Source organism: Dermacentor silvarum, chromosome 9 (genome assembly GCF_013339745.2).
Source record: "Dermacentor silvarum isolate Dsil-2018 chromosome 9, BIME_Dsil_1.4, whole genome shotgun sequence".
Taxonomy (NCBI): domain Eukaryota; kingdom Metazoa; phylum Arthropoda; class Arachnida; order Ixodida; family Ixodidae; genus Dermacentor; species Dermacentor silvarum.
Window position 1 is genome coordinate 121,992,370 of NC_051162.1, and position 20,337 is coordinate 122,012,706.

A 20,337-nucleotide genomic window follows, 5' to 3' on the forward strand; every position below is an offset into this window, starting at 1 on the left:
AGAGAGGGGACGCGCATGCGCTGTGGGGTTGTGGGACGCCGCGGGAGGGACGGACAAAGCCATAAGCTGCTTCGCATCTAAAAATCGTTCACAAGTTGATTTTCTCTCGTCTATTTGGCTTATGAAAATCGCAACCGTCTGTTTGCCGAAACTTTGTGTACTGAAATTGATGAACAGCCTAGAGCAAGTATATAAGCGATTTATAGGCCTTCTATTGATTACATAAAATCATCTGTGGAATTTTAACAAGCCATCAGGATCGAATTTCTTCATATGTATTTGTGGAAAACAACACCGGAGAGCGTTGCTCCAACCGGTCAAATAAGTTCATGGAAAAATACCACGGGGAGCAGAGGTTGGCCCCGAAACGTGAAGTTCGACCACAATAAACTGAAGAGAGGCGGTCGCAGCAACGCGCGGGCTGTGCACCTACGTTTAATGCCGTCGCGCACGGGGCCGCGAGGGCATTAACAGTGTCGCACAACATCCGGGAATAAAACACTACGCGAAAAATATGAGTTTCCGGAAAGCAGCGGTTCGAGCCTGTAAAGCGAGATTGATGACTAATCCGAGTTTTAATCTGTACTGCAGCGCCCGGTCCGCGTCACTTATTATCTTAACATCGAACACGATTACTCGTTCATCCGAAACAGAGAGAGATAGAGATTAAGAGGAAAAGCAAGGAGGCCAACCAGACGAACGTCCGGTTTGCTACCCTACACTGGGGGTAAGGGAAAGGGAGAAGAGAGGAAAACACAGCAGTGTGCTGAGTTAGGGGCACGTGTGAGGGCTGGCATCGTGCATTATTAGCCAAGCACGAACTCAACACAATTATCGGCGCATTCGTTCCTGACCGGCCCTGCCGTTGCTAAAATTTGGGAAACAGTTTGCACCTAATGCGTGTGTGGATTTCGCGTATAGCCCTTGAGGTTTATGCAGAGTGCGTAATGTATGTAGATTATTGGGTTTCATGCATATTTCGCCCACGGCATATCATGCACAATCAGACGCCCATGCTGCACAGAAAGAAAGAGAGAGAGAGAAAGAGAGACCATTTTTGACGTGTGTATCAAAACAGCGTTTCGATCTGTTGTTTAATCTCGTTGCGGAAACGACCAGCTACGTACTGTTAGTTTTTTTTGGTTCTGTAATTAAATTGGAGAGAGAGATTGCAGAAAGCGTAAGATTGTTACTGCAGGAACTGTTGGTGGAATGTTCAAGACACACGAGTGTACACACAAAAAAGTGTACTCACTAGCTTTTCTTTAAAAAATATTACAAAACGGCCAGCAATTAAAAATGCGTCTGTTTTACGCACCTTTTCTTTCGCTTAAGTTACTCCGGCATCGTATAGGTGAATATGCGGTTATTCCTTGCATACAGCCCTCGTCATGGCTCCTTGCATGGAGGGCTGTAGCAACGAGCTGTAATGAAAAAAACAAGTGTAATTAACAACCGCTATATTAAAGATGTAAAATAGCGATAAAGGGTGGAATAATATTCGAGGTTTCCATTTTTCAATGTATATTGCGCAGCAGCTATTCGTATTGGTAGTCCAAATGGAACAATTCGGTATTTTCTAAATATTGGAAACCAACCAAATGTTTCGTAACAACCAACTGGTAAAGTCTAGTTGCTGTTCTGCATCTGCTAAACAAATTATCGAAAACTATCAGAAGTGAAACAACAAGAGATCTCCAAGGAATGCAGAAACAAAAAGGATAATGCAAGTTTTGTTTTCGATTTGAGTTGAGGCAGTCCAGTGAACTAAAATTTTGAGCTGTTTGCACTACGACCAGACAGGCTTTCCTTGTAGTTGGTCCTTTTACATTCGTTTGCTGCACACAAGTCTTTAAGCAGCTATTTATGCTCGATTTCATACATTAGCAATTAATTCTTAGAGCGATTCTTTGAAACCAGACTTTAATAATTTTGAGAGGCTATTGGTACAGCTTTTAATAACAATTAGTAGTCTTGCGTTTAAGACTAAGTCTGTGTCCCTGATAATCAGATGCCTATTTTTTCACTAATAATCGAGTACAGGCGTGGTACTTAATTTTTTCAGAAATAATTATTCCTGCTGTATATACGTATATGCGTGTGCGGTTGAGTATTTGGCATACGATTTGGTACTCGATGCCTGCTATTCGTATTCGCCCACCTCTAATAATGATATTAATAATAAAAAAATGGGCGTAAACCATCGATGCTTATAGTCGATGAAATCGAATATTTGAACGCTTCTAGAAAGATACTCACTTTATTAAACGAATCATATACATGACGGCGTATGTTTGTTACAATGAAAATATTTAAGTAGCGATCGTTGTTCCATTGCGTAATTAGCTAGAGTACAGAACCGTTAACGAGCCCATCTGTAGTGCCAGTTACATATAGTAGTATAATATATACCGGGTGTTTCAGCGTACGCTTTCAACATTAAAAGAAAATGCCTGTGGCAAATAGCACAATTCTAGTCCATGAGCTGGTCTACTCAAAGAGGCGGATATTACTTACACAAAAGATTGAAATGCGTAATTGACTAATTACCAAAAATTCAGGAATTATGTTTTTAACTGATTACATTATGGTACCTATATAGCAATTTATAAATTCTAGCCGGGGAGTTCGAAAGGCGGATCCACTTCGGACGAATTGTCAGGATGACACCAGTTTCGAGATATTAATTCCCGGACTTTGGGGAGAAATGCATTGGCGTTCCACTTTTTTTTTTTTGCTTCAATGCATAAAACGACGTTTTGTTAGGACAGTACGTGAAACGACAGTGTATTTTTATCGCTAGTTTGACAGCGCTTATCTTCTAAATGGTGTCATCCACACAACTCTCTTCAAGTGCACGGATGTGTCTTGCAGTCTCACCCGGTAGAATTTGTAAATTGCAATTTGTGGCATAAGGTGATTGGTTAAAAACTTAATTAGTGAATTGTTTTGCTAATTAGTCGATTATGCATTTCAGTTTGTGCAAGTAATGTCCACCTCTTCGAGTAGACCAGATCATGCACTATAATTGTGCTATCCGCTACAGGCATTTTTAAAACAAGTTTTTGAAAGTATTCGCTTAAACACCTCGTATATATTATACTATACTTTAGATATAGGCCAATTAGTCGTACATGTGTTGTCTCGAGCGGCGCTAACGCCGGCGTGGAAGGCGACTGCTATCCTCCGCTCCCGGCGGAGCCCCCTAAAGGCTGGCTGTGTGTTGTCTTGCAGCAAGGTTAGTTTGACGCTGAGAAGGAAATGTTGCATTTAAAGAATCGCAGGTGGCCGTTGAAATCGGCACTTTCTTTTTCTTCTGTGCAGTGACTGCAGGTTCAGGGCCCAAGATGATTCGACGCCTGAGCAAGACCGACCGGTACGACTTGAGGCAGGAAACGCCATCCCACCATCGACCTGTGTTCACTCAACCACACTTCGACAGCGAGTTTGCGGGCGTCCCGAAAGATAAGGTATTCGAGGCACACATTTACGAGCACTATACTTTAAAGTAGCGTCTTCTGGCATCGGCGTCCTTGGTACTTGCACTAATGACTCATTGCACCTAGCCATTGTTGACAGGGTCTATATCACAACGGAAAAATATCAGGCTTCTTTGTAATAGTTCATACGATGTAATTATCATATGTATTCCTTGTCGATTGTGACCATTGTTTTGTTAATATAGGTAGTGGAGCCTCTCAATTATCATTTTCAGTGAACCACCTGAAACGTACTTATCCAGAAAACTGTCCCATCTGCGTTTTTTTCTCTTTTGGTATAGAGGTAGCCCTTAGGACTGTCTCGACGGTGTTTTTTAAAAGCTTGTGCCCGCCGGCAAAAACGGCGAAGCGTCTATTTCTTTAATTCATCGTGCCATTCATTAGCCGAAAACATATCTTGGTGTTGCTTTTTATGACTTGTGCTGAATTTCGTAAATTTTGAAACTTGTAGTTCATGTGTTCTGTATGTAACGGCTGCAGTAGCTTCGAAGCTTATGGCAATTAGTGCCGGAAATTCTCTAACGAAGAGTTCCGAATATGTTCCATTATTCTTGTAGCGCTTGTGTAAATCCTTTATCCACGTACTCGTTTTCTATGAAACATTGTTCGCTTATAACTGAGATAGGCTTGTGTTCGTGGATGAACTCACTGTTACATTGTGCTATATCGTTATTCGTATGTTGTGTAATAGTGTCCTACTTATCTGCAAAACTGTGAACTGTGTGTTTCCGCGAACAGTTTCAAATTCCTTTATTTATTCATGAAATTGTGCTTGTTCTTGCATGCTGGTGCGTATTTATGCGTGCAACTTTACTATGTTCTGAAGTTTCATGGGTTTCGATGCAGAACTGTAAATTTGTTTGTGCTCTTTGACTGTATTCGGTGTTCTTCGGTGATTTTAGTACTTCATATTGTTTGTCAAGCAATTTCATTTCATTTGCCATACAGCTGCTTAGTTCAGAATACCCGTACGTTACCGTTGATACAAATGTTTCATACAATCAGGGTGGTTTCATACAATCCCCACTATCCCGCCTAATTGGTGGGAGCGTACCTTTAGAAAGGGGAAATCGACACAGGCACAGTAATATGGTGGCAGATACACGCAGAGATGACGTCACTATGTCATTCTTTAGTTACGCCGGAAATGGCAGAGAAGAACCTGCGTCCCGTCTTCTTGCACGAATGTCAGTGGTAGCTCGAACACAGCTGAACGACATTGCCCGCAAAACTATGGGTCAAATTTTTTTTTAATCGCGTTTATGCAAGTTAAGCCGTAACGAGGGAACATGGACAATAGGACAATATTTATATAATTTGCCCTGCAGGTGCCAATATGCGACCGTTTCGCCAACTCACTACGGAAAAGGTGGCATGTCAAGCATCTCCAGAAGAAGTTGCTTGGCTTCTTTCCTATCATCGGCTGGGTGCGGGCTTACAACCTCAAGCAGTGGCTGATCACGGACATCATTGCAGGGAATCTCAGTCGCCATCTTCCACGTGCCCCAGAGTAAGTGGCTTGTAGAATTTATCGTTAGAAATGGCCTGCCTACAACCTGATGACGTGAGCAAAATTCAATAAATTCTACAGAAAGGAATATGCACTACACATAAAAAACGGGCACGCATTGTGAGTCGTCAGGTAACATGCAAGAAAACATACCTGAACGATAAGTACGTAGAGGGAAGAGGAGGATGATGAGGTTAATGCTAGCTTAAGGCGGACCTAACCTTAGAAAGGCACCACGCCGCCAGAGTGTTTTTTTAAAATAGTATGGGGCTTAAAGTGCCACAGTGTGGTTTAAGCAAGGCACTTGTCTGCAACACTGCCAGCCCGTTTAGGCAACGCAGGGAAGGAGTAATGGTTTGATGCCTCGACTCAACCAAGAATACCTCACAGCCGATAAGCAGTTCAGCGAACGCGAAGAGAGGGATAAACGTTTATTAAGAAAAGCAATGAGGTTGGCGCGTGGCCGGCTACTCGGCCAGCTGACCCTTAGCCAGCTACTCTGCGCTGAGGGTAAGGGCAACAGGGAAAGAAATACTTCGGGAGATGATGGCAATACAGGTAAGAGGCAAATTAAATCACAGGCCGGTCCACTCATAGCCTATAGAGTCCAGGACTGTATTTCAAGTAAAGTCAAGTAAAGCCTAGATGACCTGGAAAGTAAACTTGCAGTCAACATTAGTGCCAAATATGAAGTACTCTGACAACGGTTATCTGTCGAGAGGGTCAAGAGTATCGCGAACCTCCGTCGATCTTCCATGTATTGAGTGTACACTGACACAGCATACGTTTTATACATTCATTCGCACGGCGCCTCTCTGTCTGTAGACTCAGTGCGTCGCATTAAAGGCATCTAACAACGCACAAGAAATCGCGTAGTCCTGGCCTACTAAGTCGAGCTATTCGTAGGTATTAGCAAGTACTGATCGTCACCACTCCCTACGCAAATCGTTATCCGTGAAACCTCACGAAGAAGTAAAAGACCTCCTGCTTGATGAAACATCATCTCTGAGGAAAATCAGTGTTTGGGCTGCTAATCAAGAGGTCGCGGTGTCAAATCCCCGCCACGGCGGCCGCATTTTGATAGGGGCGAAATGCGACAACAACCGTGTACTTAGATTTAGGTGCACGTTAAAGAACCCCAGGTGGTACCCTAGTACGGCGTGCCTCATAATAAGATCGTGGTTTTGGCACGTAAAAACCCATAATTCTTTTTTCTGCGGAAAATCAACGCCCTCCCCGGTCGCACACGCAGCTTCAACGTGTCAAAGGATTGGCCTTTCGCTCTTCAACAAAGTCTTTGCACCCTAACATTTTTTGTTCACGCCACCATGATCATGACAAAACAAACACCGCGATCACTCTAAGTGGCGCAACTTCTTGTCGTCTACACTTGTAGCAGTGCCGTGTTTTGCAGTGCTGAATTTCTAAGATTGGTTTTGAAATCAGTGTAATATAGGGTGTCATACCGCTGACTTCATCATATTTTTATCTCCACTGGAAGGTTTTGGATACTCCCTGCTCGCCAGCGTGCCGGCAGTCAACGCTCTGTACACGGCCATGTTTCCCATGCTGATGTACACGATCTTCGGAACTTCCAGGCAGCTTTCCATTGGTAATTATCAAACCAGAGTGATTTTAAGCATAGTTAGGCAAGAGTTGACTGATTTCACTATGTCAAAAAGCTATTACGGGATATCGATAAGCATTCACGGCAACAGTCCTATATGTATGTACCTTAGCGCAGATGATTGTCGAAAACTCAAATTGTTTTCACTATAATCCGACTCATTGGGTTACTGGTATGAGCGCGCTATCACAGTCAACATGGCTTCACACAATTTATTTCAAGTCAATGCCTAAGCACAGCAATATTATATCTGTTATGGCTTTGTAAGAAGCGCGGGAACTGAGACACACTACCTGTCGGTAAGTCACAGCAGTGCTTTCCTAAAGGTAGCATATATTGACTGAAAATATTTAGTGTAATAAAGAAGCAGCAGCTATGTAAGATTTAATTACACGGATAAAAAATAAGGTACATTGGATATTAGCACGTAAAAGTAGAGAGTGGTAGACTGAAAATTTTCAGGCGAATCAATTACTTTCAGAAATTTGGCACGAATATTGAGAAATAAGCAGTGTATAATAGTTGAACGTTCTCAAGCAGCGTGAATTTGCCTTTGCAAATGGTTCTAGGCCTCCTTACTCTGCAGTATTCTTAAGGGAGTTCTAGCGTTTCTCCCGGTATTCCCGAGTATATCGCTGGTACAACCTTTAAAAATGATACAACATATTTTTCGGGGAAACTATAGTGCAAACTTTGGCAGCGAAAGTATCAAGTGGGAACGGTGGTTACCTGTGCTCTTTACAAAAGCGTTGATGAGGGCTCAAAAACTAAAATAATGGAGCGCCGTTTACAATAAACGACACAAAATTTAGCGCATTTAGCTCATTCAATGAAATATGTGAACACACTTTACCACAGATGTCTTTAATGTCAGTTCGTGGTAAATTTAGCATTTCATATTTACAGCATCCTCCCGAAAATAGCGAAGACGAATTGCAGTTCTCTATTAAACTTTGTTTTCATGCTACAATAACTGAGACAGTTGTAAACTGTAGAGTGCTCTAAAATTGAAGGGCGAACGGTTCCTTAACTGCTCCCATGCATTGTTTCGCTTCCAAGTCCACCTGCATTTGTAACAGCAACTTATTTCACACTCCATGACGCACACTTGGGATTACTCCGTGCTTATAGGAATCACCTACACAGCGATTACGCGTTGCACATCTATGTAATCACTCGCAAAAGAAATTTGTTGCTGTTCGTGTTTCAGTTTTCAGCCATGTAATTTGCACCATTCTACACCACGCCTAACTTTTTTCGTACTTGTTTTGTCGAAAGGCACGTTTCCTGAACTGTGGATAATTAACACTGCACTTCAGGGGCCTTTGCTGTGGTCTGCATGATGACCGGAGCTGTCGTGGAGCAGTACAAGGAAGAGTTCGGTGCAGCGAACGTCGCTTCCACGCTGATGTTCTTCGTCGGCTTGTACCAGGTGGGTGTGGCTAGCGCCGACGATTAGGCATGGTAGCGACAGGCAACAAAGCTTACTGCACGTGGTACTGTATGGAGGCATTTTGCAAACCCAATTGCCACTTTGGTTTAGTGGCCGTGTTAACTGACTATATCTGCGGGGATTGTACGTATAACACAAAAGGAAAATAGCGAGTTGAGCGGCTTGGTAAGGTTCCATGCTGAAGTAAGGGAGCCCATTGAACACATACGAAGCCGAAGGAAAGGACAGCACGAGCGCTTACTCGCAACTAACAGTTAAATAAAGGAAAACTCGTATGTAAATGCACCAGAACTGCGTAATCGTCGAGCTTAGCGAAGGCTGCTCCTTAGACGTTATTTTACAATATAATCAGGCAAACAGGACATCGGGACCACAACCTGGCCGATTTGAATGAAATGTGTTGCATTTTAGAGAAAAAGTTAAGTTTTAGTGATTATGACAAGCATAATTTTGATGTAGTGTACAAAATTCGCAAGTAAACCAAATCAAAGTGCGAAGCTTACAAATTTTTCACTCTAACCCAAAACGAATATCACAGTCCTCTAAAGTACATTCGTTACAGCATCTAAAGCGGACAAACTTTATGTATTGATTTACAGCTTACGTGAATTCGTTGCAATGTTCTCAAGGGTTTCAGAAAAGTCTTACTCAGAAATTAGTGGTATATATTCAGGGCAGTGCATAATAATCAATTTTGTCCGCTTTAGATGTGTTATTAGTTGCAGTTTACACAAGTGTCATGTCATTTTTTGTTGCCTAGTTCCGCAGGTTTAAACCCGATAGCTTCGTTTCATGAAATGTTGCAATGTTCATCAGTTTTCATAAAAATATAACTGACTAAATTAAGAACCGGCTTCCAGAATTCATTACGTTTTAGGTTTTTCTTTGAAATGTAACAACTATCAAATTCGGTGCAGTGGCTGCCGAGAAAAAGATTTCACTGTTTCTGCACTTTTAAATGGGAGCGCCCGACATAAACTTCCTTTGAAATTGCGATTTCAAAGTACAGAACTCAGCGTAGCACACGATAAGTTGGCCATTACAAGGTGTCTCGGAAGGTCTCCACAACCGCGTCATTTTTTTAAGCTGGATAGTGAGCTTGAAACGTTAATTAACTCCCGATTGTCACTGCGCTTAATTGTTCACACCAATTTGCCTGGTAAACTTAGTGCTGCGCTTTGTTGTTGTTTCGCAGCTCGCGCTCGGCGTTCTGAACCTCGGAGGCCTGAGCGTATTCATGTCCGAGCAGTTCGTGAGTGGTTTCACCGCCGGCGTGTCCGCGCACATAGGCTCCAGCCAGCTGGGCAGCCTGTTCGGCATACCAGTCGCCCATTTCTCTGGACCGTTTCTGCTCATCAGGGTAAGGAGCATCAAACGCTTTCGTCACAGGTCTTGCTGAGCGAGATGGTACACTTGCTTCTGAATAAGCACGAAACCAGAGAGAAAAGACGGCTATGCAAAAACTGGAGGAGTGCACACTACCGCCCGTGTGTTTTGCAATATAGCACGTTAATGGACTTGAGCTGGTGGAAATTAAGCCGGAGTCCCACACTTCGGTGTGCTTCCAAATAAGATCGTGGTTTTCGCCCGTAAAACCCCTCCATTTATTTTAACATTGCTGATATTATCCATAACCTCTGGAGCTGCGCAACAGTTGAAGATGTTAGGAACAATAAAATAATGAAAGAATAGTAAATTCATAGTTTAGGCGCACGGAAGCCTTCGTAATCTTTATTCTGGCAAACATGTCAGTCAAATGCCTCCCTCATATGAAGTTACACTAAAACAGCAACTGAACAAGACTCCATTTGCTAAGCAGTATGATAGCCTTTGCGAGATTGCACCTGTTTCTGTAGCGTATAACTCTTGCATCAGTCTAGATCTTGTTCATGAAGTGTAGTCTTTCAAATCGATGAGTCGGTAACTACAGTGCATATGAGAGCGAAAGGGAACGTTAAAATCCCCCCCCCCCCCCCCCCCCCCCCAAGGCAGCTGTCAAACATTTTGTTTATTTGTATAAACACGAATCAAACAATCCGGACGCTACTGCAGGTTTTACTCGCTAACATGGAAACGCACGTTGTCATTTTTGTTTATTCATCCTTCGAGATTCCAAAAGTGTCAAGGCAATCACTTTACATCCGCCAAAGAGAGAGAGAGAGAAAAGTGCTGTCAAGAAATGTAGTGCGCAAGCGACATAGATCTTTGCAATTTTTCACTGCATTATAAAGCTCTCGCCAAAAGCATTTCTGGTGCTTGACATAATTTTCTTACTAAGGTTAGGATACCGTGTTGCGATTACAACCCACTGGTCGTTACTGTCCTGTTTGTCATGTCACTGCCATGTTTGCCCACGTTTTTTTTTTCATTTTTTGTGATCTTGGCTTTCACTTTGGTAACTATTCTTTTCAAGCATGAAAACAAAACGTTCGAAAAAAATTGAATAGGTAGGTAAAGCACTGAATGGAATGATGTACAGCCGGCCACAAAAGTTTACAGGACAGGGATTGCACTACAAATGTGAATTTTTGCTCTGTCAAGACCATGGCGCTTCAAATATCGGATCACTATGTAGATTACAAGAAGTACCACCTCCTAATTGTTTGAACTGGAGGTTGTGGGCCCAGGTCTTGCAGGAACTCAGTTCTTTTTTGGGGGGAGGGGGGGAAGTCCCGCGTCCCGTAAACTATTTTGGCCGACTGCGCAAAGATTGCGCACTTATGCGGCCGCGAGGAAAAAGTAAGTTCCAAGCTTAGACGCTGCGAGGAAGAGACGCTACAGAAGCAACTCATGATCATTGTAATCTGCGCACCACTTGAAACGGTGACTAGGAAACGACAGACACGAGCGCAAACTTTGAACTGATTGTAGTGGTAGGAAGTCGATGTGCCCTTCTAAGATAGAAGCAACGTCGCGCTCTTGTTGAAAGCGTGCGAGGTGTGTTCCTTGAAAGCGATGCGAGACCAGTTGATGTCTTTGCAGCTCTACGCAGCCTTCTTCACTCTCCTCCCGGATACACATTTGCCCACACTTGGACTCTCGGCCTGCTGCATCTTCCTACTGCTCTTCGTCAAGCTAGCCGTCGACCCCTTTGTGGAACGAATGATAAGGATGCCCGTGCCTATCGAGATGATGCTGGTGAGACTGTAGCTTTGTGCGCCTTTTAGGGGCGAAGCTCCTTAGGGTGTGGGTCTGTCCCTCCTCTGTAGTAGTAGTAGTAGTAGTAGTCGTCGTAGTAGGTAGCCACGTCTACTTTTAGGGGCGAAGCTCCTTATAGCGGCACCCGTTCGTCCCCGTCGTCGTAGTAGTAGTAGTAGTAGTGTGTAACCAGTCTGAGAAAAATGAGAAAAAAAATTCCGAAGTTGTGTACGTAGCGCGGAATCGAACCAGGGACCCCTCGCTTCCGAGCGCGCGGCGTTAGCCCACTACGCCACGAAGCGAACATGGACACGCGCACCACGATGGCAATAAATACCCAACAATAACGAAAGGCCGCGTTTCTAGCGCGTTTCTAACGTGTTTGTGCTAGCGCGTTACGGCCCGTGTAAGAAGCTGGTGCAAGACGCTGTGGCCTCTCCGCCTTACCTGCAACGCGTTTCGAACGCGCTGCCCAAAGCGGTGGCAAATCAAGGTCAAGTCGAGGAGCGTTTATGAATACGGGGGGTATACTCTCTCAGCAGTCATGTGATGGCGTCGGCAAACGCGGTGCACGTTCCGGCATGTGTAAATGGCTGCGTAAGACGCTGTGGCCGCTCCCCCTTACTAGAGAGTACTGCACGTTTCTAACGCGTTTGTGCTAGCGTCCCCTTAAGCGGGAGATCCGATGATTCCATCCGGAGCTTCACCCACTCATCATCATTCACCCCGTGGATATGCTGTGATTTTTTTATTGCGATAGCAATTATATGGACACTCAAAAGCAGATTTCTGCCGTCGGCGTCGCCGTCGCCGTCGCCGTGAGGTTCCGTATGACGTCAATCGAGATGAAATCGTCGCCGCGCGCCGCCGAACGCTGTATGTGCTTCAGCTGCACAGCAACGCGTTCGATCGGAAATCCCGCATAGGATATAGGCGGTATGCAGCGCGAATATTCAGCAGCCCTGCTCTCCAGCGCAAAAGGCCACTTAAAAGGGGCACCGAGTGTGTGCGCGTATATATGTGAATAAATATACGTTAAAACACTGAAGTTTAGTTCGACGTCCACTCTGGCTCCAGCCAAAACGCTGAATTAAACTTGATTTTCCAGTGGAGTTACTCAAGTAGCTATGCAGTTGCCCCAAAAGCTAATGTTTTAAATGTTTTTTTGTGATTTTCTACGTGCGCCTGCACATTTTCAACGCACGCGCACACATATGTATTATGCGGAACCATACGGAACATTACGCTGCTGGTGCGGCTTAGCATCCGCTTAATCTCTAACGCATTGAAAAGGTAATTTACTGACTTCATGATGCTGACGTAAAGTTGAATTTCACCTTCTCAGGTCATCATAGGCACGGTAGTCTCCAGTTATTTTGATCTGGAGAAAATGGGTTTTGAAATCATCGGTCCCATTCCGAACACGTGAGTACTTTCGGAATTGTTTAGTGCTCAAAAGTATTTCTGACCCTTGCAGCCAAGTAATCGCGTTGACGCCGACAGTTCTTGAATACGTAGGTGCGCTTTGACTTACCGTACGTAACTTCGAAGTCGCAAATAAATGAGCGTTTTCAGGACTATAAATGCAAGGTTTCTACCCACAGAAACAAGCCAGTAAAATTGAAAACAAGCTTCTTCATAAAGTTTGGCCGTATTTTTACCTCAATCACTGTTGTGGTAATTTTTATAGGTCACTGGCATCAGCTATATTATGAAAAAAAAAACCCTGCGAATGGTCTGTTAAGTTTTCGTTGACACGTAACTCCTCCCCCAAAAGTTTTCGGAACACGGGAACCGAGTACAATTGGGAAGATGCTTAAGCTTCGCTTTTAAGAGTGGAACGCAATAGCATTCAAAGATCCCTGACTGCTTCTCACGCTTATCGACAACTGCAGTTTAAGCAACCGTAATGGTTACCGGGAAACACTGACGGCGGCGAACGTTATGCACGAAGGCGAGCTTTCTGGTAGAAACGCGGCCTCTTGCGTGGGGCGATCCCGGAGATATTTCACAGCCGCGCCAAACATGATTTTCCAGTTTTCGTTTTTGTTTCGTACTTTTAATTTTTGGTCTGTGAAGATATAACATGAAAGGCATGGGCTGTGGGTGTTTCGTGTCATGACATTTGTTTGTGGATTGTCATTCTCAAAATTCCTCGGAATAGCTTTGCCAAGAATGCAAGACAAGGTATAAGAAACACTAATGATAGAATGGTGTGGCATACCTAAATATATTTGGAGGGCCTGCGTGGTTGCGGATGATTTTCTTGGCCGCGGGCGGCAATGCCGGCATCGACGCTGACACGGGATTCTTTGCGACACGGAGCCCTTAACGCTATCGCGTTTAAACAAAACAGAACCCCAGGGCACAAAGAGGAATGAATGCCACGAGCAATAGCAAAAACCACTCTAAGAAAACAATCAGGAAATTGAATTGATGTGCGTGGTTACAGCACTTTAAATATTGAGATTGTTTTCAGCGACCATTGATTCTGGCAGTATACGCGTATTCTATTCTGTTGATGTATTCGCCAAAATGAATTGTGAAATGCATTGGTAGTACCGCTGAGATTTTCGATGCTCAAAGAATTAAAACGGCGCCGAGAACTGCCCACCGGAGGCAGAAGTGTCATGTAAATTTTCAAAAGCTTCAAAAGCTCCAATATGAGTCTGGATGCTCAAGGACGGAGACTCAGATAGGATATGATGGCAATAACACTATGGTGGTTATCGTATTTCGGAGAAAGAAATCGAGCTGCTCGCTTTTGTATTGTTTCGAAAGCGTCAATTAAGAAGGTAATTGTGGTGTAGATTCCCAATGGCTGAAGTGTTGTCGGAACAAACGTATCACAAGCCGTTTGGCTGACAGAAGGAGGGGATAATGGCATAATACTTCTGATGAAGCCACTTGACCTCAATGCGTCCGATGCAATCTTTGATATGGCTTATTATGTTGGTTTTTTGGCGATAAAAACACCACAAAACCGATATTCTGTCGCATGTGATCAGGGTGTTGAGTATATCGAGTAAGATTGAAAGAAGTTAGTAAATTTACGGGGCAGATGCAAAAATTTGCATTTTGAAAAATTTAGCTTCACTGTCCACAGTGTGCACCAGCTTCCCAATAAAGTCAAGCAATTTTTAACTGTAGTTGATCCTCGTAGCTATTTACGCGGCAATAGAGGATGAAATAATCGGTTATATTACAAAAGGGGATGAAATTTTAGTTGGTAAGTCATACATGCAGATAAGGAAAAGCAGAGGATCGAGTACCTCTCCCTGAGGGCTGCCGGATGATGCATTTGTCGTTGAAGAATGCCGTCCTTCTACCACACTGAATTGTGATCGGTCTGTCAGGAAGCACTTTATCGATGATAAAGCTTACGGATCGAGGTTGAGGCAGGGAGTTTAGTTATAATTCCTTTGTAAGCGTCGAGATCAAATACCCTTGAAAAGTCGATGTAAATAACGTAAATTTTAAACAAGAAATCCGAGTTTACTAACATGAATTTTAAAGCCTTGAGCAGAAGGGCTCTATAACTCTGTTTTTCAGGTTTCCGTCGATGGGCCTACCCGACCTGAACTTGTCTCTTGTAACGAAAGTCGTCGTACCGGCTCTTACCATTGCAATCGTGTCATTCACTGTGACGGTGTCTTTGGGTCGGATCTTCGCCAGAAACCACGGATACGAGGTAGTCCCAAATCAGGTGAGCAATTGAATACCAAACAAGCAATTAGAAGAAAACTCTAGCTCGAAAAACTTTTATGTAGAGCGCGCATTTTAATTTATTTACTTGATTCTAATTCACGCTGTTATGCCAAAAAATTGCATCCCCTCGTGATTGCTGACACCAATAAAAGTTGAATCTTTCTCTCTCTAATTAGCAACATCGAACAAAAGCCTATAGTTTAGGCCAGTTTTATAGAAGATTGCGCAGTGTAGCCGTTTTTCTTTTAATTGCAATTCTTCGTTGAAGGCAGCGTCAAGGAAGAAGTTTTTATAGATAGATGTAGATGTCGGTGATACAGAGCGTACTACGCGGCGGTCATTTCAAGTATTTGTGGAAGGTTTCAATAACCAGTGATAAGACTATAGTAGTGAGTGCTTCATAATCAGAACTGCTTTCGGCACGTAAAACCCCAGAATGAAGAAGACTATAGTACTGAGTTTTAGAAACATACGCTGACGGAAGCTGCAGTGAGGATGATTTGACTAATCTCTGCGCACTGACCTCAAGGAGACCCTTGCAGTGTACTTTCTTTTTTATATAAAATGCCTTATTGTTTACTCACTCACTTCTCTTGTCTTTTCCAATGATTTGTTAATATCGTTGCGTGATATGCACTGTATGACCTTATTTTTGAATATAAAACATATACGTCAGCTGTGTGCCGATAGACTCATTTGCTCTGTACTTGGGCGCTTAAATGCTAAAGTTTGTTATGTATATTTAGCATACTGTAGGCAAACAATAAAAAAATTGGTGCATCTATGTAATTTGAGTTTACCATCTATATGCTAGAAAAAAAAGTTGGAATGATGGGGCACTAATTGTTCGAAAGGAAAACACGTCTGCGTGCACTGACCAGAAAAGTTCACTCAAGTCAGATGCGACACCTAATAACGCAGTGCTTTAAATTTTCGCTCCTTTTTAGGAACTGCTGGCACTTGGAATGTCAAATTTGTTCGGAAGTTTTCTCGACTGCTTTCCAAGTGGTGCGTCCGTACCACGCAGTTCTATTCAAGACAGCACCGGTGGAAAAACACAGGTGAGGCCGGCAGTAGTGGTGGTTGTTAGCTCTGCTCCGTTTGGATGCTCTAATATGTTGGGTTTATCTGCTTGAATTTAGGTAGCGGATAACTGCCTTTTTAACTTTTTTTTGTCACAAGCCACTTTGCAATGAAAGTATGGAAGTAATTTGGCGGTTGCTTTTGAACGGGAAGGGGGGGGGAGGAGGGTCTCACTCTTTCTCTTACTTAAGCAGATCTATAGTGAAGTTTGCAAACTAAACAAAACAAAAGTTCAGAGGAAGGTGGAGGCTTGAAGTTAATGCTGAAAGAATTTTTGCCCACAGTCGACCACAAGTGCAAACGTGCATGATAGGCGGAAGTGTGGTGCAACAACGTATCAGACGTAGTGAACTTGAGATTTTGGATGGCATACACTGTATCTTCTCATCGAGAAACTTATGCTGATTTATTTTTCCTATTTAAACAAAATTCCACGTGAGTATACATTAACTTTGCGTCATGACTTACCGCTTAAGTATTCGCAACTTATCTACCCCATCGTAAAGCACAGCAGAATGCGTTCACTGCTCGCTGAGAGTGAATATAAAGGCTAACGTATACAAATGAAGTTACTGAATTTTCCTAGCTACAAAAAAGAGAAACATGTTCAATGGTAGCCACACTGCATACGCAATTTGTTTTGAATTTCAGCTCGTCAGTCTCATCAACACTGTGTTGATTGCCTTGGTACTTCTCTACTTAGGAAGTTACCTTGAAAAACTCCCTGTAGTAAGTGTTTCGGTTACCTATGCATGTGTTACGGTTGCACACGACTTTGCTGCTGTGCATTCTGAATTCTTGATCATTTCGATGCAGAAGATGGTTCTCTTTCATTCATTTGAAACTTGCTCTGTTTTCAGGCAGTGTTGGCATCAATCATATTTGTGTCATTGAAGAAGGTCTTCATGCAAGTCAGAGATTTCTATAACTACTGGAAGATTTCCAAGATCGACGGAGTAAGTACGACAGTTTTATGGTTATGCCGGGCGTTTAATCAATTAGAGATTATATTTCACAACGATAGAAAGCTATGAGTTAGCTTTCTCTGTAAGGACCAGAGAGCAGAAAAGAAAGGTTAATAAGATAAAAGCATTGAATATAGCCTTTTTGACATCTTTAGCCTTGTTTTAGCGGCTGTGTTCAATATCTCCTCAATCTCCTCGTGCTCCTCAATTTATTATAGAAGTCATGTAAATTTGCTTGAGCTTTGTAAGAGGATAGTTATGCACAAGTTCATTAGTGAATTTCTGTTCATGTTGCTTCATTTTGCTCTTTTCAGCAAGTTTGGCTCGTGACTTTCTTTTCGACAATAATCTTGGAGGTGCAACTCGGCTTGGTCATCGGTGTAGTATTCTCACTGCTTACTCTAGTCTACAAGATACAAAGGTATTGAACACCACACTGTTTTACCCTGCTAAACCATTGACAAACCAGTGCTCTGAAAACACTTCTCAATGCATTAAAAATGCGTTATTTTAGAGATCAGAAAAAGACCGTGGCCATGTGATGTGCCTGGCCTTCTTGATCGGCACATTAAACTGAAAACTTCATATGTTTGTTTGGCTGTTTTTGCGTTCCAGGCCAAGCACGTGCCTACTCGGACGAATTCCCAACACAGACTATTACGTCCCTGTGAAGAAATATGGAATGGTAAGCCGGTGATCAACTTCGAACTGGAGCTATCGTCGCGAGATCAGCATTGTCTCCGCATTAGTGGGGATAGGTGGTGTAGACGGTGTATATAGTGATACTTGGCTATGAGCTATGTACCCAGAAGCCAACAGGGTTGGCTTTTGGGTACTGAGATAGAGGAAAGCTTAATGATACGAAATGCAGAGAGGTCGGCATGAGGTACATTGCGCTAGCCAGCTAATCTGTGTTGGGTGAAGGGGAAAAGGAAATGAAAGATGGAAGAAAGAGGCACATGATGGGTGACGATGACGAGAGGAGGATGTAAATCATTTAGCAAGAAACTTGGACTAACAGTACAGGTCCGTACTTGGTTACTAAAACACACTGGTTCCGGTACAGTAGTACACTGTCCTCCAAAGTAGCATTTTCTGAGAAAAACAAGAAACCTGCAGGAAAGAAGCACGTAATCTCAGGCAATCGGGAATTGGAAGACAGCTAGGTCAACAAGAGTCTGCTTGGGTCCTTTTTTGTTGCTTTCTGTGCCACTGTCAATAGTTTTGCTACGATACTTAACGACAGAACCAAGAACCTTAATATAACCATAGCACATCCTTTAGAAACCTTCCCTAGATGCGTAGATGACGTAGCTAAGCTACGATTTGAGGAACAATCTACACCTAAGAGTGGTTTTACTAACGTCAGCCAGGTGGCGGCTGCGATGGATTCCACGGCAAAGTTTTTGCACGTAGACTTGTAGAGCATGCCTAACACAGCACTAAAATATCAAGAACAAGTGTTCTTCAGATCCCTGATTTTGTCAACAAATTGTTCTCCAGCTGTGGAGCCGCTTTAGTTTTTGAACATTGCATGAAGGCGCTTGCAGATGTTGCCATTGGTCATGCTAATATGATCTGTTTATTTTGCATCATGGTGTCTACCATGCCAGTCTACAGTATAACTAATATGTGGAGGTCACACATCTGATTTCAGCGTGCTAAAATTCAAGTGATTTAGTTTCAATACAACGCGGCGGAGCGGAACTGGTGGCTGCATTAGGTAAAGTGAAAAAAGTTACAATACGCGACACTATAAAACAATAGAAATCTAGGCTCAGAAGTAAAGCTCAACTTTTACGGTGACAAGTAAAACGGCAAAGTTGGAGCTTTGCAGAGGGCAAGAATACAAAATCTGATTACTTTTGGCTCAAAGGTACCAAAACAAGACAAGAGGAACGCAGGAGCACAAGGGTTTAGACTATTTATACAGGGCACAAATATCAGTGTTTTTTAATCTTTGTGGTGCTCTTTGTCTGAAATTCGGTACAATAACTTATACGGAATAGTGAAGGGTAAACAGAAGGAGAACGTGAGAAAGGACTCACTATTTCTTAGACGAGTAACTATTGGCAAAACATTCTTGTGGCAGCATGGGGGGATTGCAATGCTACTCAACGCATTTTGAGGCCCTCGGATAATATTTAACGGCTTTCTACTGTGCGTATTCTTTAACAGTGGTAGAAGTAACATTTTGCTCTTCAAGAAGGTAATACTTTCCCACTTTTAAAGTTCGTTTAAAATAAGAGAACCTATATTTTTCGTAACAACAAATCTATTTCACCATTCACTTTACACATGCTGTTTTGTTATATAAGCCCCGTTGCATACAACTAGACTCTTGTCTAGTTCGAGCGCTTAGTTAAGCAGGCTTACGTCCAATAATTTCGGCCTCTACGCATCAATATTGTACGGTCACACAACGTGAAATATACGTTCTTGTTTAAGACTTAGAGATTGACTCCAACCAAATAAGAAAATTTACTATCCCGACGTTTCGGAACCAATTCGGCTCCTTCTTCAGGGGGTATTCTTCGGAGGTGGTGCGGTGTGCCGCTTTTAAAAGGTCCGTCGTAACAAAGGAGAGGAAGGGGGAGAGAGCGAAATTTCCTTATTTGGTTGGAGTCAATCTCTAAGTCTTAATCAATTTTCCCAACCAGACAGCTAATTCTGTCGAAATGTTTAGCTTCACGTTCTTGTTTAGACTGCTGTTTTTTGATCCATCATGAAATAAATTTATTATTATTATCCATTTCAGTAATATGAATCTGGTTGCTTTCTTTGGAGGGGAGGGTGCGCTAAGGCCATGCTATTATTGCAATCGACCAGGCGCAGGAGATTTCCCGAGTCAAGGTGTTCCACTTTGGCGGACCCCTCCACTTCGCCAACGCAGAATTCTTCAGGGCGGAGCTGTCCCGGAGAACGTTGATCCGTGTGCAGTAAGCAGAGCGGTCTTTTTTCCGAGAAAAAAATAAATGTAGCCATTTTGGGACACTTGAAACATTTTGAGGCCATGATACAAACTGAACGAGCCGCATATTCATGCTTTCACTGGTGTTATATAAGGTGCTTTATGTGAATACATACCGCTGAAAGCTCTTCAAGCAATTGCCGTTGAGAGATGCTTACAGGTAAGCTTGTACGCGCATGCCCAAACTTCCTAGGGCGACTAGAAAGACCCGCATTTATATAATATGCAAGACTCCATATTGTGAAATGATTGCAATGAATATATGCCAACTAAGCATAAAAGGAGAGGGAAATAACCGTTTAATTTGGAATAATGTAGAATGCACTTCAAAGTTGTCAAGCAGTGGGGACTCAAATGTAGAACTGCTAAAACGTACTGTAAC

The 20,337-nt window shown here is 42.9% G+C and overlaps 1 pseudogene; it reads left to right on the forward strand.

The window, feature by feature from the left end:
- The window catches only part of LOC119464220 (solute carrier family 26 member 6-like), a 64,525-nt pseudogene that overhangs the window by 35,864 nt on the left and 8,324 nt on the right, over positions 1 to 20,337 (forward strand).